This window comes from Convolutriloba macropyga, chromosome 13 (assembly GCF_964194025.1).
Source record: "Convolutriloba macropyga chromosome 13, txConMacr16.3, whole genome shotgun sequence".
In the NCBI taxonomy this organism is placed as follows: domain Eukaryota; kingdom Metazoa; phylum Xenacoelomorpha; order Acoela; family Convolutidae; genus Convolutriloba; species Convolutriloba macropyga.
In genome coordinates, this window is record NC_134480.1 from 25,072,507 (window position 1) to 25,094,246 (window position 21,740).

Genomic DNA, 21,740 nt, shown 5'->3' on the forward strand with positions numbered 1-21,740 from the left:
TGGAATTGAACTAATTACTTGCCCATTTTGGTAAGATCAACACTTTGAACTCTCCGACCTTTCATTGCGATTTAGCAAATGATGAAGATTCATATCTGTATCTTTCAAGATTTGGTGCAATTATTTGGTTGAGAGTTTCTTTCTATCTGTCTGAGCCGCCTTTAAGCGGAAAACTTGTAAGATTACAACCATAAATGCTTCTCTTTATCTTCGAATAACATTTTGACATGTCGATACCAATTTCTATGTGATGTCAATCCCGGTCAGTCAACTTTTGACACTAACAGGGCACGCTTTTGACAGGCGCAGAACTTCAATTATGAGCTAATTAAAAAACATGGCAGGACATGTCTTGAATTACAATTCAAAGAATTGAACTAACTGACAAGTAGGAATTCTACAGCAGCATCAAACAAAAACAGATAAAAAACGCATTACCCTATATGCGCAAAATAAACGAAAAAATTCTCGAACCATTAGAAATTTTTTTTCTCCAAGATCTAGTGTTTCTAGAGAAAATTACATTGACACTTAATGAAAATTTTAACCCAACGCATCCTTAGAATGAACATATAATACAACAACGTTGTGGGAATCAATGGCAGAAGAAGCAAAAAAGAAGCAAAAACTAAGGGAATTCGTAAAAATCAGAAAATTTTTGAAAATGATTGGAGTTACAGTAAAATAAACTCATAATTACATTCCAGAAACCCTAACACAGCATACAAAACTTTAGAAGTCGTAACATAAAGGCAAGATAAAGTCAAGCTTCGCTTGAACGATTCGAAAACAAACGGTATCTCAGTCGGTGAAAACGTTAGCTGAAAAGTGAAGCAAAAATTAAACAAAATCAGGCCGGACGACAAAGCCAATGAGAACTGTATTTTTTTAGATTGATCGACAAGAGCACAAGAAAAACAGCAAAAAATGCGAGACTAAAAAAATCAACTTTCATTTTTGAAAGAAGGGGCAACCGAACAACGTATAATTTATAGAAAGCAATAGCTATGACCTGAAATGATTAATTCGATAGCAGCATCATTAGCAACTGATGAGACCTGTCATTAAAGATACTGATTTTTGAGTCCTATAGATACATGTGAAGATAATCTGTTTCAAAGTTTTATATAATTAGTTTAACTTTTTTTGGTTTCATTTGTACGCACAAATTAGCATTATTGGGCCCACCTAAAATCATGAGTTCTTTAATTTTTGTAATTTTATTGTCAGAATGGTGTGTGTTATTTTTTATTTTATCTGTATGTGTTTCGCTTCATTTTGGTGTGGCCGATACGGGTTTAGAATTCTTCATTATCTCGGCACTTTTTATTCATACTGGTTTATTATGTTTTCTTCATATATATTTTTTGCAGAATACTAACCGTTGGTAATTATCAGTTTCAATCTTGTCATTCGATTTTGATGCTCTTGAACGTTTGAAAAAATTATGCACTTTATTTCTCTGCTTATTGTTCTGAGGTATTGACCGGTTCTCTGGCGGTATGTTGCATTGTGCACTCTTTGTAGTGGCGTTTGTAGGTTCATGTCAGTATCTTTTTGGGGGTTGGGTATGGTATCCATGTCTTTTAAATAGGTTGTTCTTGTTTTTCGTGTGTAAGCCAGTCTAGGCATCTGTTTAAGTTTCGGTAAATTTTCTGTGTACAGTTTTTGAGATGTACGTTTTCCACTCAAAATGTCAGAAAACTTTCGTAAAAATTATCGGTTGCTGGGATGTGCCTTATGATTTGTGATTTATTTTTTGCAGGATGCTACCAATTGAGTAGGTCAGTGACCCTATGTTAATTCCGTTTGTAGCAATACTGCCTATTAGCAATATCTCTTATTTTTCCGTTGGCGAGCTATTTGCTATTTCACAACTCTATTTTTAAGTTTGGTTTTGCCTTTTTAAAAAAATGATATGCTTTTAAACATTACCATGCAAGACAATATTTTATTATAAATTATGTTAGCTGCAATAATATCTTTTCTTAGTTTATCTGTCAGAGCTCATTTTGGTCGTTCTTTTTTAGAAAGGAGCGAAATATCAATGATGAGTGATAAATATAAGATATATGAAAATATTTTCCCTTGAGTTTTAGATATAAGTTATAATAGTTCGTGCTAAAAAACGAAACCTGTGTTTAATTTTAAAATTTTAATGATTGCCCCACTCAAAAATAGCCAATGTTAACAATTTCAGTTTTTCGTAGTAAATTATAGATGAATAATCGCGATAGTCTCGTAAATTTTGGTCTTGATTATCATTATAATGCTTTTACTTTCCGTAAACATTTTTTTGTTCTTAAATGATTGATTTATTTGTGAAAAAATATATAAATTTCAATTTTTTCCACGATACAGGTCTTAAAGATATCATGCACAATTTTTTGAGCATTTCGTTATCATAGTTTCCATTATGTGCAAAAAGATTGCTGTAAATTAGAGCATACTGATGTGCCCGGTGTTCCCAAGGATGGGTTTTGCGACTGCTGATTTTTGTCATCAATTTTTTTGTGCCTATATTCCAAGATTGTCCTTTTTGCTGATGAAATGTCATTCTATTCATTCTGGCAAAGCTAGATCTAAACGTGTCAAAGCTAGGTCTTTCTTCAGAAGTGAAGGTCTACCTGTGTTCCAAAAAAATTGTTTATTGCTCAAATTTGAAAAATTTGCAGTGAACTTGCGTAGGAAAACAATTAAGTCCAATTTATGCGACTGGGTGTTAAAAGTTGTCCTACATGTAAGTAGATCAGAATCTTAAGAAAACATTTGTTTCATAGGATACAAAAGAAAGCTATTCGATTCATTTTCGAAGAAAACAAGATAGAGTTAACGACATAATAGGTAAATGCAATATTGAAGCTGTTTCTGAAATGTTTCGGTCAATTTTCAGTCGAGATTATAGTTATCGATAAGGCTTGTGCTTTCAAGAAATGTTTTGATCTTAAGTGAACACTTCATCTGTGAAGAAACGAATATTTTTTCAATATTTTTGTTCGATATAAGTTTTAAAGATACTCTGCACAATTTGAGAACTTTTTTGTTACTCTGTGAGCTAGGTTGCTGTAAATTGAAGCATACAGAGATGGAGATGCTCGGTGTGACATTTTTTGCCTATATTCCATGTTCTTCCTTTTCTCTGATAAATGGCAATCTATTCATCGTTGCAAAGCCAGATTCAAATGTCACAAATATATTTTTATTTGCTGAAATCTGAGAAATTTGAGGTGAATTTTGTAGGAAAACAATTGATGCCAAATTAAGTCCAATTAAAGTGACTGCGTCCTAAAATTATTCAGGCGTATAAGTAGATCAGAATATCAAGAGCACGTGCATTTCATAGGTTTAGAAATAAAATTATACTATTTATTTCGAATAAAATACGTTTGAGTCAGCGACATAATCTGAAAAAGCAATATCAAAGCTGTTTATGAAATGTTTATCTCGGAAGTTTTAAATGCATGCTTGAACTACTTTTTGGAATAGATTTTTGGTGTTTTTTTATTTGAGGTTGCCTGAAATTGATCTTATAACTAGACCACGTCCTAAAGATTGATTCGAGTTTTCCCTTAAAATAATGTAGAACGTCCTTTAGGCATCCTTTAAGTTGAATTATTTGCTTCATTTCTTAAAAACAGACAGCAGTGTGTTAAGATATATTCAGTTATGTCACACAACCAAAATCATGATTATTATAATGTGAAAATTAGGTCCCGCTTTTTTTCGATTTTTGAGTATTTGCAAAATAGTTTATTTTACACTTCATGCGCTTGCTCCTAAGCGGTGATATTCATCTAAATCCGGGTCCCTTTTCTCACATTCGTGAATCGGACATGCTGATAGAAATAGTTACAAAATATTGCAAAAATCTAAACATTTGTCTTTTCAATGCACGCAGTTTAAAAAACAAATATGACTTTTTCACTGACTACCACACAATAGTGGTCCTAACTGAAACTTGGTTGAATGAAACAGATATTTATCCAGAGAATTTGTTGAGTCCGAAACACAAATTTTATTCAAAATCGAGGTCATCAAAGACAGGAGTAAACAAGGGTGGAGGTGTTGCCATCTGGGTTCCTTGGGACATATCTTCAAAACAGCGAAATGATCTAAATGTACTCAATGAAAGCTTTTTTGAGTCCTTATGGGTAGAAATATCTGGTCTATCGGTTAGCAAAATCCTAATTAATGCTTCGTATTGTCCAAATAAAAACTTGGGAAACTATTTCATTGACAAATTAACATCAGAGACTTCCTCGGCGTACTCAATCACTCACGAAGTTTTGCGAGTCATTGGATGAATTTGCGAGTAATTCCGGCCTTACCTTGTCAAACACAGAAAAACCAACACGAGCCACCAGCCAAGGCGTAACACTAATCGATCATGGGTTTTCCAGCAAAAACCAAATTCAAGATGTTCAGATTTTTTCGCCATCAGTTGAAATGGATCACTTGATTGTTTTATACACTACCAATTTTCTTGTTGAACCAAAAAACAGGAAGCAGAGTTTTATCAGTAGAAATAAAAGAAAGTTCGATGCAAATAAATTTAGTCTTGACCTTTCAAATCAGGACTGGAGGAACTTATATCAATGTGAAGATGGAAATAGCATGTACAATGCTTTCATAAACGTTTTCAGTACTACTCTAGAGTTCCACGCCCCACTTATAAAAAGCTTTCAATCAGAAAGAAAAATTGCTGAAAAACCTTGGCTGACAAAAGAGTTGAGAGAAGAAATCGCCAAAAAACATAGACTTTTTAATATCTGGAAAAAGAACCCATCGGAGCAAGCGCATACCATTTTCAAACGTCAGAGAAATTTAGTAAATAGGCGTTTAAAAACAGCCCAAAACGAGTTTTGCAAACAATTTTTCAAAGAACTGCCAACAAGTAAAGAACAATGGAGTTTCATCAAAAAAAGAATAGGCAAAGAAAGGGAGTGTCTCGTTATAGACAAACTAGTCGACGGTGAAACAGAAGTAGAAAATGAACTTGATATTGCAAATAGTCTCAATAGAAGTTTTCAAAAACTAGGCTTATACAATGGACAATATGTGAGCGCTCCAAATATTTCTCGCATAGAAGTTAGGGAAAAGTTTTGCTTCAGAACAGTTACACTAAAGGAACTATATGATGCCATCGATTCAGTCGACAACAATAAGTCTCCGGGTCCAGGAGTTTTTAATGCTTGCGCAATCAAGGCAGCAAAGCTTCCAATCGGAACCCATTTGCAATTTGTTTTTAACATGCCTTAGTCAAAATATTTTCCCGGAAAATTTAAAAATTGCTTTCATTAGTCCGGTCTACAAAAAAGGGAACGTAAAAATTTGCGAGAACTATAGCCCTATTTCAATTACTCCAATGTTTGCAAAACTCTCTGAGCGTATACTTTTCAACCAGGTTAACGAATATATACTAAAAGAAAAAATTTTGAACGGTACACAGTTTGGATTTCAAAAACATAAGTCTTCTACAGATGCTGTTTTATACTTAATCGAAGCATTACAAGAAAACTATGATAACTTAAAAATTTCAATTGCTGTTTTTATTGATCTAGCTAAAGCATTTAATTCAATATCGCACAAAATTTTTCTCAAAAAAATTGAAGCTTACGGTTTTTCAGAGAGTGCAGTTGAATTATTTGCTTCATTTCTTAAAAACAGACAGCAGTGTGTTAAGATAAATGATGTTTACTCAGAATGGTTGGAAACAAATCATGGTGTTCCACAGGGAACGGTTTTAGGGCCACTAGTTTTTCTTCTCTATATTAATGATTTTCGAGAAAAGGTACAAGGAAACTTCGACATAATTCAATTTGCTGATGACACAAGTTTCCATTTTAGCAGAAACAATGTCAGCGAACTGGAAAAATGTGTTTCTGAAATACTGGAGAAAACAGATAATTATCTAAAGCAAAACAAATTAACCATGAAGACCGGTAAAACTGAAGTTCCTTGCGTCTCGAAGGAACATGAAAATTTTGATCCAATAGTTTTTCGGGGACAAGAAATTAAACCACAAAGTCACTGCAGATACTTGGGTATAATAATTGATTCTAAACTAAATTTTCATGTACAACTCAACAAAGTCCTATCAAATATGACCACAGTGGTTAGATCCATATACCTTTTACGTTATCAGTTACCTCTGGAAGCACGATTGATGCTATTCAAATCCCTAGTCCTTTCTCATTTAACATTCAGTGCTCTATTTTTTCAGAACTTGAATTTCTCTGCAATGCAGCGAATTAATCGACAAATCAATTGGGGTATTAAAGTTTGCTATATGAGAAAAAAGTTTGAGAGATCTACAGATCTCTTAGTAAAATCTGACATTTTGCCTGCAGAACTTTTAATAAGCCAGATGAGTGTTTCAAAACTTAGGAATGATATTTCATTATTGAAAACACACGGCACTGAGTTTTTTTCTAAGTGGTAATGTCTTAGTAAGAAAAAACAACAGAACTGAACAGCTAATTCTCTTAAGGTCGAGCAGTCGATCAATACAAAAAAGAAGCATCCAAAAATGGAATAAACTTCCGCGTGAAGTCCGGACTATCAGATCACGCTCAAAGTTTAAACGCATGTTAAAACAGCATCTGCTCCAACAGTGCAAACTTGTACCGTTGGAAAGGAACGTTGGTGGCTTCAAAAGTTATTTTTACCTTTAGAAAAGGGAACCACTAATTTTGATTTTTAACATTGTACTAATTTTGTTTATATAATTTTAAACTTAAAATATTTAACCCCTGGGTTATATTTTCAATTTACTTGTTTAAAAAAAGACTACATATACTAGCTCAAAGCCTTTGCAGGAAGAAACAGTGTTCTATTGGAAAGAAAGCTTAGTCCAATTCGATGCAAAATATATATATCAAAATGTTTGACTACTCATATTGCATTGATAATGTCACATTTTTTGACATATTTTTCAACACCGCGCCAGTGAAAGTTTTACACCGTATTAGTGCTTTTGGATTGTTTCAACTTTTCTGGGATTTCACCAATTGATGACCTCGGCTATTCTCCATTACTGCTGCGCTTCGGTATTTTTTTTTATTCTGACGAACTCTATATGCGAACGCACTTTACGCAGCAACTTTTCATTTCTTAACAGCAGTTTAAAACTTTTGAATTTCTCATTGTTTGCTTTTTTATTGTTTTGGTATGAGTTCTCGTAGCATCAAATTGTAAAATAAAATTTTTAGCAGAAGTTTTGAAATGTTTTGAGAGGAACGTAAATGACATAAGTGCAGCTCTGATCATTTTCTATTCAAATGCTTTTGTGTCATTTCGAATTAGTTTCGATTAACTTTTGCCGACTTATGCATGAATAATTGACTTGTCTCATGCGTCATAGATTTTCTCTTAAACAATAGCTGACGTCATCTTTAAAGGCACTGCTAACTAATTGCAGGTAGATAATCGCCCTCAGTAATAGCAATGAGACGCCAATTGAATCTTTTTTCCTATTACAGTGTTTTCTGGCATTTTGTTTTAACTGTTTTTGTTTGTGTACACAAATTCAATTAAACCGCCTTCTGTTCGGGTTTCCCGTTTCTTCGTTTATCATTCGAATTTTGCATTTTCTTTCATCATTGGACTCTTAATCGCAAATTGTGTATTGAGTTAAAATGTTGTTCATTTGCTTATTGTCATTATTGTAGAATACTTCAATTTCCTGATCAATCAGCGTAAGTAGTTGGGAAAACATGAATCTTCCTCTTCCCCAGCAAATAAACCCTTCCCCTCCCCTCTCCTCCTAACACTAACCTCCCCCTTGCCAACCGCTCTGCTGCTTACTCCTAAAAATTGTATAAATTTTTTATATAAATTTTTAACTTTTGGATAAAGAATCATTTCGCACCTCTTTTTCCCAGGTACACAACTGACGCTTGTTTGATAAATGTCATTTTCTTTTTTCTGATGACAACTTCACATAGTTGAGTCAAGTTTTGCCTCAAAGGTAACCAAATTGATGCTTGCATATCGGTTGTATGTCTTCTGAAAACAATTTCTGTGAAGTTTTCTTATTTCAGCTCTCTTTACGTTTGGGCTTTTCTTCAAGTTTTCATTTAAAAAATCAATTAGAGCAGGCAAAAAGTACTTGTTTAGTTGAACAAGAAAGCGTGATTGTATATGATGGAATTTTGTCATGAATTTGACAAAATGAAGCCGCTTATGTGGGCGTATCAATTGCATTATTCTTATCGAGCATGAAGACTCAGACTCAAATAAAACTTATAAAATATTCACTATCTATTAATAGAATGAACTCAATTCTGATTGGACAAAAATGTAAATAAAAAGTATAAATACGAAATGCATAACACGAATTATTCATTCATTCTTCAATTGATTCTTGCGAAACTTAGTGCTATTTTCCAACCTCAGAACTTGTGAAATTTTCTCATCTTAGCAGAATACCGGACGCTTGCGAACCTAAACACTTAGAAAAATATTTGAAAAGGAAACATAAAAACGGTACACGGAACCTAAATATTAGTAGGAAACTCCTACCAGAATAGCTTTACAGAGAGCTATCATATGGCGACAGAGATCAAGAGCGTCATTCTGCAACACTAAAGAAACGGAATCAGAGAAAAATCATCACAGCTGAAGCTTCATAAAAAAAAAGAAACAATTGTCTCAAAATTCATGTTTATCTCAAATTAATGTTTATTCTTTTGGGAAATTTATCACTCAAAAACAAGCAAACTCTGGATGCCGTTTTACAACTCCCCAATGTCAAAATTGTTCCATCGATCTCCAAGAGGTATGGAATATTCATTATTAAAAATAAATCAAACTCATTAAAACTTAAACTCCAAGAAGGTGATATACACGAACTTATAGAAGCTAATACAGGAAAAACCAACTTAATCACCTCACAAAAACCAATACGCCAGACCTGCCCACTTTGTCGATTGAAAACAAACGGACAAGATCAACAGGAGAATTGTTCCTTTCACTCATAAATAACAACAACAGATATGGCCGCGCCGCACCCACCACACGTATCGCTCAAACGTTTTGCCGGACTACCCAACGAAAACTGGGACCAATTTGAAGGTCTTTTGAGAGCAAGCATAGCAGTTGCCAGAATTCCGGCGGATCACAACCAACAAGCCCGATACCTACATTTACACCTCGACGGAAACGCATTAAACTATTATCTACGCTTACCAGAAAACACACGAAACGACCTTGATGACGCATTAGAACAGTTACGCAACCGCTACTCAGGCCCAGACCAACGGCGTAATTTTGAGTTAGACTTACAGAGCAGAAAATTTGATCCCGTGAAGGAACAACCAGACGATTTTCTAACTGACTTACAGCGGCTTGCCAACTTAGCAATCGTCGATGACGTTGGTGCCGGAATTGACCGAAATGACGAGCGCACAAGAAGAATCCGAGAACAATTTATACAGGGGATGCCCTTCAAATACAAAAAAGTTCTTCTCAGAGAATTGGACAATGTCGGAGTAAACGACTTATGCTCCATAGTCAAAAGACGACTTCGAATAGACCAATTAAACCCAGAGCCAGCACACACCACAGCCTTCAACTCACTAACAAGCTCCCAAAACTCTGCTTTTAACCAAGCGGTCGAAAACATAATGGCAGCAGGAATAGCTTCAATTCAGGCATCAGTCTCACAAACAACGCCACCAAGATGGCCGAACACCACCCAGAATAAATTTAACAAGCCTTTCACAAACTACAACAGAAATAACACAGCATACAGAACGCCAAACCAAAATAGAAGCTTCTCAGGTTATCATAACCGCCCTTTCTATCGAGGTAGAGGAAGAGGTACAAACGCGATAAGCAGATACAACAACCAAAGTCAACAATACAACCAGCGACAACGATCTCCCACGCCAATGCGAACTTTTTGCAGGATATGCGCAAGCAACGAGCATACCGCACGTGATTGCACTCAGAGGCAACCACCTTATCGCGACGCAACAATGCCATTCAACCAACAGCCAAAAAACTGAATAACCTGCATGCTTTTCTACAAAAAATTTCTTACTGTACAACTAGCTATAACGAAAACGTCTTTCTAATTCCTATTCAATTAGGCTCAATTACAATGAAAGCGATAGCTGACACTGGAGCATTTAGTAGCGCTATGTCACAAAAACATTTTGATAAAATCTACAATCATCTAACGCAAAAACCCATAAAAAAGGCACCACCGGAAATTACGGTCTCCACAGCGTTTATGCATCAGTCTCAAATCTTATTCACGACAAAACTAACATTCAAAAGTGGCCATTTAGAACTCACAGAGGACTTTATGGTTTTTGAGAAACTCTCAGGCATATTACTTGGATTCCCCTTTTTCGACAAAAATGAAATAACAATCGACGCCCACAACCGCTATCTACATTTCCCTGATTTCACATTTCAGCTGAATTTGATGCAGACAGCAGGCTCAAAAACATCAAAACGATTCAATAATAAGCGTAAAATTTATCTAAAAACAACCACTCGAGTTATCATTAACCCCGGCGAACAGAAAATGATTGAACTCATGCCCTATCAACCATTAGAAGCAGATCACCAAATTGGAATAGTAGAGCCCACAACAAAATTCGAAAACATAGGAGTTTGCCTCACGAGTACGATAAACAGAATGCTAAAGGACAAACCAATTCAACTAATGGCTATCAACACAACGGAAGTACCGATCACAATCGAAAGAAACACACTACCTGCAACCTTCACGATAATCACACCCGAACAAGCTCGCTATCTTATCCCATTAGAGCCCAAGTTGCTGGAAACAAATAATTTCTCAAAGACAACAAAAACCATATCGAAACATATTGAGAAAGTAGCGAAGGGCCAGCTAAATCACATCACAATTAACCACAACGCAAAATATTGGTTCCCAACCCCAGAGACAACTCTTCAACCCAGATCCGTCAACCCATGGAACTTCCTTCCACCCAAGTTCTATTAACTTACCCCTCTTTAGATACTCCTCCTTAAACTTACTTATATCCCCCAATAGATCACTTCTTTGCCGGGTATGCCTAAACAAGGCCATATTAAATATTGTATCAAATGAAAACAAAAACTTTAAAACTATAAAAACAAAACGAACCTTTCTGGATGTGTCGATAGAATATTTGACACCTTTAACCCAGTTAACTGTCGAGCCATAATACTTCACTGAAATAATAATTCTAAACTCGACAAATAATAAAACCAAAAAACCATTTCCAAATAAAACCGAGCAAACACAATTTAAAAGAATCTACCCCCCCCCCTTCCCCCAACAAATTTGTACCAAAAACTCGTGACCGCTCGCAGTCAATCTAAGTATTAAATATTCAACTGAAATTCAAATCACTGATTCACAATCACCGTTCCCATTAAAATTCCCCCAATTTCTGTCAGTCCATTTCCTCCTAATCCCACAAAATCTAATCAAAAAAGACATTTGGGAACCACTTCAATTAACTCTTACCACATTTCCCAAAAAAATTTGCATTAGTTCATCTCAAATCTAATCTTTACTGACGTTACAACTAATGCTAATGGACTTCTCTGGGCCTTCTAATCACACTAAGAACGAGACTGCCAATGCAGCTACGCAAGGAATAATAGCAAAACTAATCCCCTGAGCTCCAGATGCCTCCACCCATTCACCGCATACAGAATGACGAAAGGGGACAAAGCTCACATTTCTATCCCCAACGACAAAAGTTGTATTGTACTGGCAACAAATTGCCACAGAATCATTCCGAGGAATCTTCTCACAAGCAAAACTGACACACAAAAGTGCACATAACAAACCCACAAAACTGAACATTTTCGATCTAGAAAAACTTGACACTACTTAAAACCAGAGATCAAACTCACATATTAATGGGTTTTCCAACCCATGCTAAACGCTTTTCTAGATAGCCGCAGTATCGAGCATGAAGACTCAGACTCAAATAAAACTTATAAAATATTCACTATCTATTAATAGAATGAACTCAATTCTGATTGGACAAAAATGTAAATAAAAAGTATAAATACGAAATGCATAACACGAATTATTCATTCATTCTTCAATTGATTCTTGCGAAACTTAGTGCTATTTTCCAACCTCAGAACTTGTGAAATTTTCTCATCTTAGCAGAATACCGGACGCTTGCGAACCTAAACACTTAGAAAAATATTTGAAAAGGAAACATAAAAACGGTACACGGAACCTAAATATTAGTAGGAAACTCCTACCAGAATAGCTTTACAGAGAGCTATCATAATTCTTTATCATCTTTTCAGTTCAAGCTTATTAATTGCAATGTTTAGGCGTGTGTATTGGCGTCGTAAATATGTAATGCCAAATGAAAAAAATGGTTTGACAGGTTGTACTTTTTTACCTGTTGCTATTAATTGTTTATTTTGTGGCTAATTGTTGAAAACTAATGATTCCTAAGAGCTTCAAAATTGATTTGATAGAAACATGCGGTTTGCCCCGTACAATTAAAAACTTTGTTTAATGCCAGAAGTACATTGCATCTCTTAATTTATTCTCATCACATAAACGCCAATTTGTGCTAATCAACTCAATAAACGGTGCGATTTTCCCTTTTTTCAGCATAGAGTTCTGATCACTGTAATAAATTATGTCTAAAACTTAAGAGAGAATAGAAGGTATTCGCTGCTATCAAAATTAATAATTCCTTTCCTTATAAGTCAAAATTTTGAGTCCTTTCTGTATAGGAAACAGCACTTTTCATCTGTTCAGAAAATTGCCCCTTGAAGCGCAGAATCTATCCATTTTAAGGGATTTAGAGGTAGATTTTAAAAACTCCAGCAACATTTGTTTATAAGCAACTGCGTGTCCAAGTTAGGTGTCCGTGTATCATTGGAATTTTATTATTGATTATTATATTATTTTGGTTTCGAAGTATCTTAATCAATTTGAGAATAAAGTTTGCTGTAGGGCATGGGTTGGTTTTGCCAGGCAAACGTAATTTTTATTTTTATTGTTGTCAAATGTGCTTTATTGGCTGTTCGCAATTGATCTGTGTAGCGATTATTTAGTCTTTTCTATTCCTTTTTAATGCAAATTTCTGTGCCACCAAAATCTCATCTTGCCGACTATTGTTTGTTTAACGCGGTAAAATGGTAATTTTTATTTAGGTAAATTATTTAGTCCGGTTGTTTTTTAATGCAGGTTTTTTTCATGAAGCCCATTTCTCATTTCACTGACGGAAATTTGAAACAGGATAAAGTGGTGAAGCGACATTAAGTTGCTGTGGCGTTCTCTTAAAGCAGTACTAGTGGCTAATTATGCAGCTTGCCAAAACTGATGAGGACACAAATTCATTGTGTAGAGAACAAATCTTGGGGTTTTGGATTACGCTCTCCACTTCTCCAACTCCCACAAAAATCTGCTGTGTAGGCGTAATCGCAGAGTTTTAAAAGCATTTTTTGATGGTTTGGTTGCCAAATAAACTTCAACCCCTTCCACCCCACTATCACCCCTCCTTTATTAACCTCCCTCCTCCACTGACGTTCTCTTTGCTTAAGCTAGATACAACTAAAACCAACCCCTCTCCAGTTGTTTCAGAGCAGTTTGTTCGAAGCTAGCCGTTTATTTAGGTAAAATTTGTGAAAAACAACCTCTTTTAACCTAACTTTATAAAATAAATTCGTTTCGTAAATAATTTTTGCCTAATATTAGTTTTTGACAATTACAATTCTATAGAGATTATATTGTAAGTAAAACAAGAAGGCTCGATGATGTGCGTTTGCTAATAATGCTCCGACACCGCTCATCCACGTTTTGATTTATTTGTCTACTAAATGAGGAAGAGATTAAAAAACATTACGGAAATTCATATATCGTTCAACAAACAAGGAGTGAAAAAAAATAACATTGGATTAGAGGGCCGATGAGATTTGCCATTCACAAAATTACTGGACAAGACAAAAATAAAATCAAACAATAGCAAGCGTTCGTTACGACCAAAACTCAATGTCTATATTTAGAAAAAAAACATTTAATGACAAAAAAATGGAATCAGATAAAACCTGATCTGAATAAAGTAATCTCTGCTTCATACGGTTAGATATGAGACCTTTCAATAATGAGACTCGGTAGCAAGTCGTCAAAGAAGAGCATAAAGCGCAAAGTTCAAAAGTATTGTTTTTTGAAAATGACATCAACTCAACTCATTAACAAGGTTAATTTGTAGCTCATAGGGAGCAATTGAGAATTGTCATTGTCCATAATGTGCATGACGACAACAAAGCGGCAAAAACAAAAGAGTCAATTAAGTTTAACAAAAAAGCGATGTGGCAACCGTTAAAAACATAAGCTATTCATGGAAACCATTAAATATCTTCAATTTCACATTTTTTTAACGCCATTTGGGCAACTCCATTAGTGTGATAATGTGGCAAAAAACTCAGATGTGGGCAAATATCCAAAAATCATACTTCTCGTATGACAATGCGTAGCGCCACAGCCAAGAAACCATTAGTTGAAAATGAAAACATTGTAATGATTGGATCTTGGTTCACTAGAAAGTGGATGCGACCTTCCGTTACAAAGTCCAAGCTACAAAACCTATAAAAAAGATTAAATTGACAAAGATTTTGCACAATTATTTTCAGAGATTCAAGCCAAATGTAAGCTCCCAATTTAAAACAAAAACAGATTAACTTCCTGAAGCTAGTTGTTTTGTTAATTGTCAGGCCGCGTCATAATACGACAAAAGCATCAAATACGGAATACGGACAGAACTCAAAATTTCAGAAACAATTTATCGAAGACACAGTGCTGAGTCACTAAAACTGTAACTGTTAGATTTTGAAAGCCATTAAGAACCTTAAATAGACAAAAATAATTTTAATTTTGCTTTTGCGTTTTATTTTTCAGTTTCCTCCTTGAAAAGGGTTTTTATGAAAAAGACAAAGCAACCACAAAATCTGCCCAGTATCGAAAACTACCAAATTTATTATGAAAATACATTTCTAACCTCTAAAGACGTCAGTCAAATCATAACCCATTGACCAAAATGTGATTGGATTAGCAGAAAGAAAGTTGATGAGATCTGTCAATAATGAGACTAAGTTCCAAGAATGTTTTTTTTTCATAAAAGAAAATTAATTGAAAGTCACCAAAAACCGATAGCTTTGAACTCAAATAGGTGAATAGATTCAGTTATACATCCATAGAAGGCTTTTGTTTGTCAAGAATATACCGTACGACAAAAGGAACGACAGTCAGGCAAAAACGGAAAAAAAATGTTAAAAAATTTGCGAGAGAACGGTCTCACATCCGTTAAGAGTGTGAGCCATACACTGAGTTCTTCAAAAATTTTCTTCTGTTGTTTTGCTCATTCTTTCAATGCCAATTTGAGTTATCCTTGATGTGATATTTTGAAATGGGATTACATTACAACCTCAAATATAGGCAAATTTGCAAAAATCACAAAACTTCTGTTAATTTTTTGTAGGAAAGCCAAGAAACAATTAGTTATAGAGAAAACTATTATTAAGAGTTTCTTTGACATCACTTGATTTTATTTTTCCCTTTATATTCTAAGACTAAGCTACTTATGGTCAAAATTAATTTAAAAAATTGTCAAACTTCAAAACTTCACTGACATTTGCTTAAAACAAATTGATCAAGGTCCTAAGAGGCATTAGATAATAAGAAATGACATACAATTTACGAGAACACAAAGCCATAAGAAAGGTGAGCCTCCCTCTGAAGTCAAAAATTTTTTTCACTTGAACTCTTTTTTGTCAGAAATAAGATCTGTCATTTATTGAGCTGTGATTTGGAATCATTCTTGTAATCAACATAAAAATAACAAAAATAGGAAAATTTTCCGAAAGAGACCGTGCCCCTATATAATCCGAACAGTGATTGATATTAGGAATCGAAGTTGTGTTCTAAGATAGCCCCCATTTTGACGACAAAAACAATATATTTTGCCAATAAATTTTCCGAAAGAGACCGTGCCCCTATATAATCCGAACAGTGATTGATATTAGGAATCGAAGTTGTGTTCTAAGATAGCCCCCATTTTGACGACAAAAACAATTAATTTTGCCTTTATAATGATAAAAGTCGTTTGCAAAAAGATCAATTTGCAGATAAAATATTTCACTAAACCGAAAATGAATGATGCTTTTTGTAGAATTTTTTACTTATATCTTCGAAAACAGACAAAGTTTTAATTTCACAAATTTTCTATGGGGAACGAAAGCACAAATAGAGGTTTCCAAGAATGTGAGAGCGGATGGTATGTCTACTTCCGGCATATTTAAACAAAGTGTTATAAAAGAACTTATTTAAAGCCATTTATGAATAAAAAAAGTCTGAAATTCGGTAAGTTTAGGAAGAATATTAACCAAAACACTTGGATAAAACCAATCGACAAGCCTCCTCTATACTTAAACGTAAAACAATTAGCATTGCTGTTAACAGTTTTTAGCATACTTAACAAAAATTTGGTTAAAAAATCCGGAAAATGTTAATAAAAACAACGGAATTCCGACTATTATTCACAAAACTTTAAACCCCGATAACTGCCTGTAAAAAACGAAAATCAATAAGCTTTTTACGCTTTTTATTTCAATACATTACGCTGGACGGGCTTTCTAATGAAAGCATTCTCAACTGTCTACGATGAATATATCGATCGGCTATAATTGACTGAACAAAAAAACCCATTTGAGCATTTAGTTTATCCTCCCACAAGTGGCTCGGAACAATGATGTGCATTTGCTCAAAATCTTCTATATAGACTATCAAGTTCGTGAAAATTGTAATTGTTATGGGAAGAAAGTTAGATAATTTCTTTTCAAAACTATCTTTGTCTTAATCTTAATGAGATCAAAACGCTACGTTGAAAGCTCGAAAACTATCCAGAATTCAGATTGGGTTATTGAGTTTTTCTTGAGCTGAACGATAAATTTTATTTTCATTATTTTCATGACTTTTATCATTTTGTCGACAGAATTTTGCTTTGAGTGGGAGTTTTTTAAATATTTTTTTTTGTTTTCTTTGTACCACTGAAAATTGCCTTCAGCTTTAATGTGTTTGTTTCATTTTTCCTGGTAATGTTTGTAACTAGCAAATTCAATCAAATTATTTGTCAGAGAAAGAATGTATATCGTCAAAAGAATCAATTTATTTGATGTTTACAATTTTGATGTTGTTGCGTAACTTAGTTGATATCTAATTTCATTGTGCGCGATATTTATGAGACCGTATAAGTTGTTAGTCTTGTTTAATTAATTAGTACATCTTAATGAATTATGTCTGGAAAATGGTGTGAATTTTTTTATATTTTCACTTTACTACGGACGTTCTAAATCCTCATTTTGTAGTTGCATTTGAGTGAGAAGTTACCATAAAAATTAGGTTATCGATTGTACCTCAAAAACTCATTGATACAGAAATTATCTTTCGTCGCTCAATTCTTGCTCATTCTCGGTCTTTCGCTAATTTAAACCGATATATATATATATATATATATATATATATATATATATATATATATATATATATATATATATATATATATATATATATATATATATATATATATTATATATAATCTATATATATAGTTTGTTTTTGATTTATTAAAATTTTCGTTTGCTAAGAAAAGTTGTTTCGCTATTTTTTAGAACAAAGTAGTTTTTTAACAGCTGCGCAGCGATAGCAAGGCAAGTTTTGGTTTCATTTTTGTTTTTTGGAATGACGACAAGATTCTGGTTGTATTTGTGTCTGGCATTATAGAAATTTTGTTTTCTTTTTTTTTTCATTCCAATTAACAGAAAGTTTTTGTGATTTAAAGGTTCATTAAATAAGAGGCTCCGTTATGTTACAATAAGGTCCACTGAAACAATATTGCTTTATTAGTTAGCAAAACTCATGGTTTTTACGGCTTCGACCAATTGTTTTCATAAATTTTTTCCTAAATCGTGAGTTTAGATTGCATTTGTTGAACTTTTTGTAGTTTTTTGACTGAGTCTAATTTATCAGATGTCTAATTTGCTATTGAAGGAGCTATCAAAAAATTATCAAAGGCTTTCAGTTGACACATATTGGTTTTTTATTTCGTAATGTAACTCAAAAACTATCTAAATTTATCATTTACTTTTTGCTTAGATTCGCTATTTCGACAAAAATTTTTGGAACCTTTTTGTTGTAATGGAGAAGCAGCAAGCACTGGAGAAGTTTTAGTCTTGTTGTGGATTTTTATACACCATTTCAGTTTTTTGCTTTCAACACCATTTGCAAAAAAATTGTTCGTGAAATTTTGAGTTTTGCTTTTATTCAGTGTTAATGTGTATTCTTGTGACGAATGTCTCGAACAATTGGTTTCTCACGAATGACTTGAACAATTGGTTTCCTTAGCACTAACAATATAAGCTGTTTAGCATTTTACATTGAAAGCTAAGTTTGTTATGCCTTACGCTTTAAAAAAATTGTTTTCATTAAAATATTAATAGTAGTAATAATAATTTTAATTTGAGATTTGCCAATTTCAATCTTATTTCTGCAACGTTTCAGCGTAGTCTAAGCAAAGAGAGAACTCGCTTTCGTTTTGAAGTGATTCTTATTGTAGTCTTCATTGCTCTTTTTTAGTTTAAATACTGATTTTTTATCGTTGATACGTGTTTTCTTATTTTTTTTTTGAGATTTTATTACTTGAGGTTCTCTTTTGATATCCTATCTGATAATCAAATTAATGGCACATTATTGTCAAGTCGCATATCACATTAAGGGTGGTGAAATATGGCCCAGTTGAATATATTCAATATTTTTAATGAATAGATTTTTTATTTTATAGGCTTCGACACCGTTTCCTCACACAATTGAAGTGGCCTTTTGATTTTTGCCTGTATTCGCTCTTTTTGTAGTAGCATGACATTCTGAATATTGACAGGTCTCAATGTTTTAGTATGAAGATATAAACGAAGGTAATGAATGATTTCAGTTGATAGCTAATTGCTTTCAAGACTTCGAATTTAATTGTTTTCAAAAGGGGTACCCCTGTTTTCTAATTTTGCCCTTTCTGTTTTCTGTCTAATTGTTAATTATTCACAATAAAGAGAGGTCCATTTTTCTGGTGCATCTAAAGTTTCCCTCCTTTTGCTCATTTTAAAATCCAGGACCTTTTTGAATCTTGCTGGACCTTTTTTGAATCCAGGACCTTTTTTCTGGTGCATCAAAATTTTCTTTCCATTTGCTCATTTTAAAATCCAGTACCTTTTTTGGAACTTGCTGTCTTTTGTAGTTTTCGTCCAGATCCTTTACAAGTAGAACCCAATTTTCGAGTTTCCAAATTTTTTTCTTAAACGGAAAATATTGTGAAACCCTCTATTTCAGAGTGAAAATTTAGGGGTCACTGGATACAAACAATGAAACTCATTTTTACAAGTTTGATCCCCAAAAGATGAGTGAGATCGTTTGGGAGCCAACTGATTAGGCTAGCATAGCTTAACTAGTCGGTACACTAACAGTTGAATTTTTTTCAGATAAACTGAGGAGGTATTCATTTTTTAAGAAATGAGGACTGAAAGGTATGTAAAAACAGCGGTTCTTAAACCGTGTTGGCAGCTTTTCTGGTCGAACCATCGTCTAATGGAATGGAAACAAAATGGCTGTATTAAAAATTGCACAAATTTTCTCGCATTTTTGAATTTCCTTCGAAATCATTTATACCGTCATTTTGATAACGTCATTTTTTTTAATATTTCAAAACCCAACAGTCAGTGGACCAGTTTTTGTCTCAAAGAAAAGATAATTGACTTAAAGAAAAGTTAATTACACCGATGATTGAATATTTTTGCAATATAAGCCCCAAAGATTAATTAGTAGCAAATGCGAATTTCTCGGTGCTCTGAAAAAGGCGGGCTTTTTAAATTTTTTTTCAGAAAATTTGTAAAATTTAAATGTTCTTAAAAGCCAGGTTGTCCTGATTTGGTCGTGAGATACCTTAGTTGAGTAGAAACAAAATGGTGATTTGTTAGTTTTGTTTTTCCCGCATTTTTATTCACCTTTTTTATACATGTTTTGACTAAAAGGAAGTTTTCTTCTCTTTCTAAAGTTAGAACAAAGCGTGAAGTCAAGTCACGAATTCCTTACAAACACATTCAGATTCAGTGCCCTTTGAAGCCATCCAGTTCTTTTTTTGCGTATTTAAAAGAGCCGTGCTACAAATTTTTCCGCCTCGAAATGAAGCCTTCTTTTTTGCTTCAGTTTTTAGCTGTTACGCTTGTTATATCGTTTAAATACGTACTGATTCTTTATGATTGTGGGCCGGTAAGTAATAAATGGCAAAGACTTGACCTTTCCGCTCGTTGTAAGCGATGAGCCCATTTAAGCAATGATCAGGTCCTGCTTAGCCCTGCTTTTTGTTCTATTAATTCTCAGTCATCAAGACATTAGATAGAAAGGACATGAGTGATGTTTATTTAGCTGCGCTGGAGAGTAAAATTTTACTGCGAAATGGTTTTTGTTTTTCTCTGGACATATAGGGTTGCAATAAAAAAATAAGTTTTGTAGAGCATTTCCGGTGAAGTAAACTGAGACTACTACCATGCTGAAGAAAAGAGAACAGAGTTTCACAATGAATCTGAAAAATGTCAATTCAAATAACCGCTTGGTTAATGTTACGTGCTGAAAATTTATCGATCTAACGCCATTAATCTCGTTCACTACAGGTTCAATTTTGTTTCTCAAGAAAGTTATGCTTAATTTTGCTACTTTTTTGTCTATTGGAACTCTTTTGTGCCGTTTAAGCATTTCCTGTTTTTTTTTTGTTTAATATTGCTCTTCGATGTTCTTCTCTGATTGGAAGTAATTGGAAGTTTATTCCTTATTCCAATTTTTTTATATGAACCGTTACTTCATCTTGACTTACATTTTGATGCTAAAAAAGTTGCTTCCGAAGAAGCAATTTCTTTCACCCCTGGGCCACAAGTTATGCAGGCTCTCTCACTTGGCTACTGGTTCCTCCAAGTATCAGAAATTGATTTTTAATTGAATTGGCCCTTAAACGTGATAAAAATTTGCACATAAAATTAAAAATGTTCCGCAAATTTCCGCATTACGCTAAATTTTTTTAAACGAAAAGTTTTTTGAAACATTTTGCAAATTAAAGCCTTTCGAAAGATAGTCAGAATGTATCATTGATACTCTTTCTAGATTTAAAAATTAATTTTAAGCACTTTTACAAAAGCTTTACTTTTTCGAGAGTAAAAGCATCCATTTGCTTAGTTTTTATCACATTAAGACTTATTGCAATTTTTCTCAAGCATAGGAGCCAATAGGCTGTGGTTCAAAATTATGCCAAAATCACGGGTTTGTGGGTCTTATAGCTGCTAGATGAGCAGAAAGGAGGCTCGCTATGTGCATTGGCACAATGTGCCGTCCACGGGTATCCACATTCGTGATGTAATTGTTTATCAAATGAAGTTGAGATAGACTGCCTCCAAAATATTAAAAATGTAGTAAAAATTTTCTTTTTTACATTTTGATGGATTCTCAAAAACGATCAGACGTGCATAAAAAAGGTCAATATAAGTGAAACCAAACTTTTTTCACCCGAGTGAACTTTAGTACAAACAAAACGACAAGTGGAGTCAATTCTAATGCAGTTTTGTCAATTCGAACAATCAAGTAACAATCATTTTTGTCAGTACAAAATTGATCCAAAAGTCCAATCTCCATCCGTTTTTAAAAT

The 21,740-nt window shown here is 33.8% G+C and overlaps 1 protein-coding gene across 7 annotated transcripts in view; it reads left to right on the plus strand.

Moving 5' to 3' along the window:
• Nucleotides 1-21,740, plus strand: part of LOC142351474 (uncharacterized) — an 80,102-nt gene that overhangs the window by 14,695 nt on the left and 43,667 nt on the right. The window lies entirely within an intron of this gene.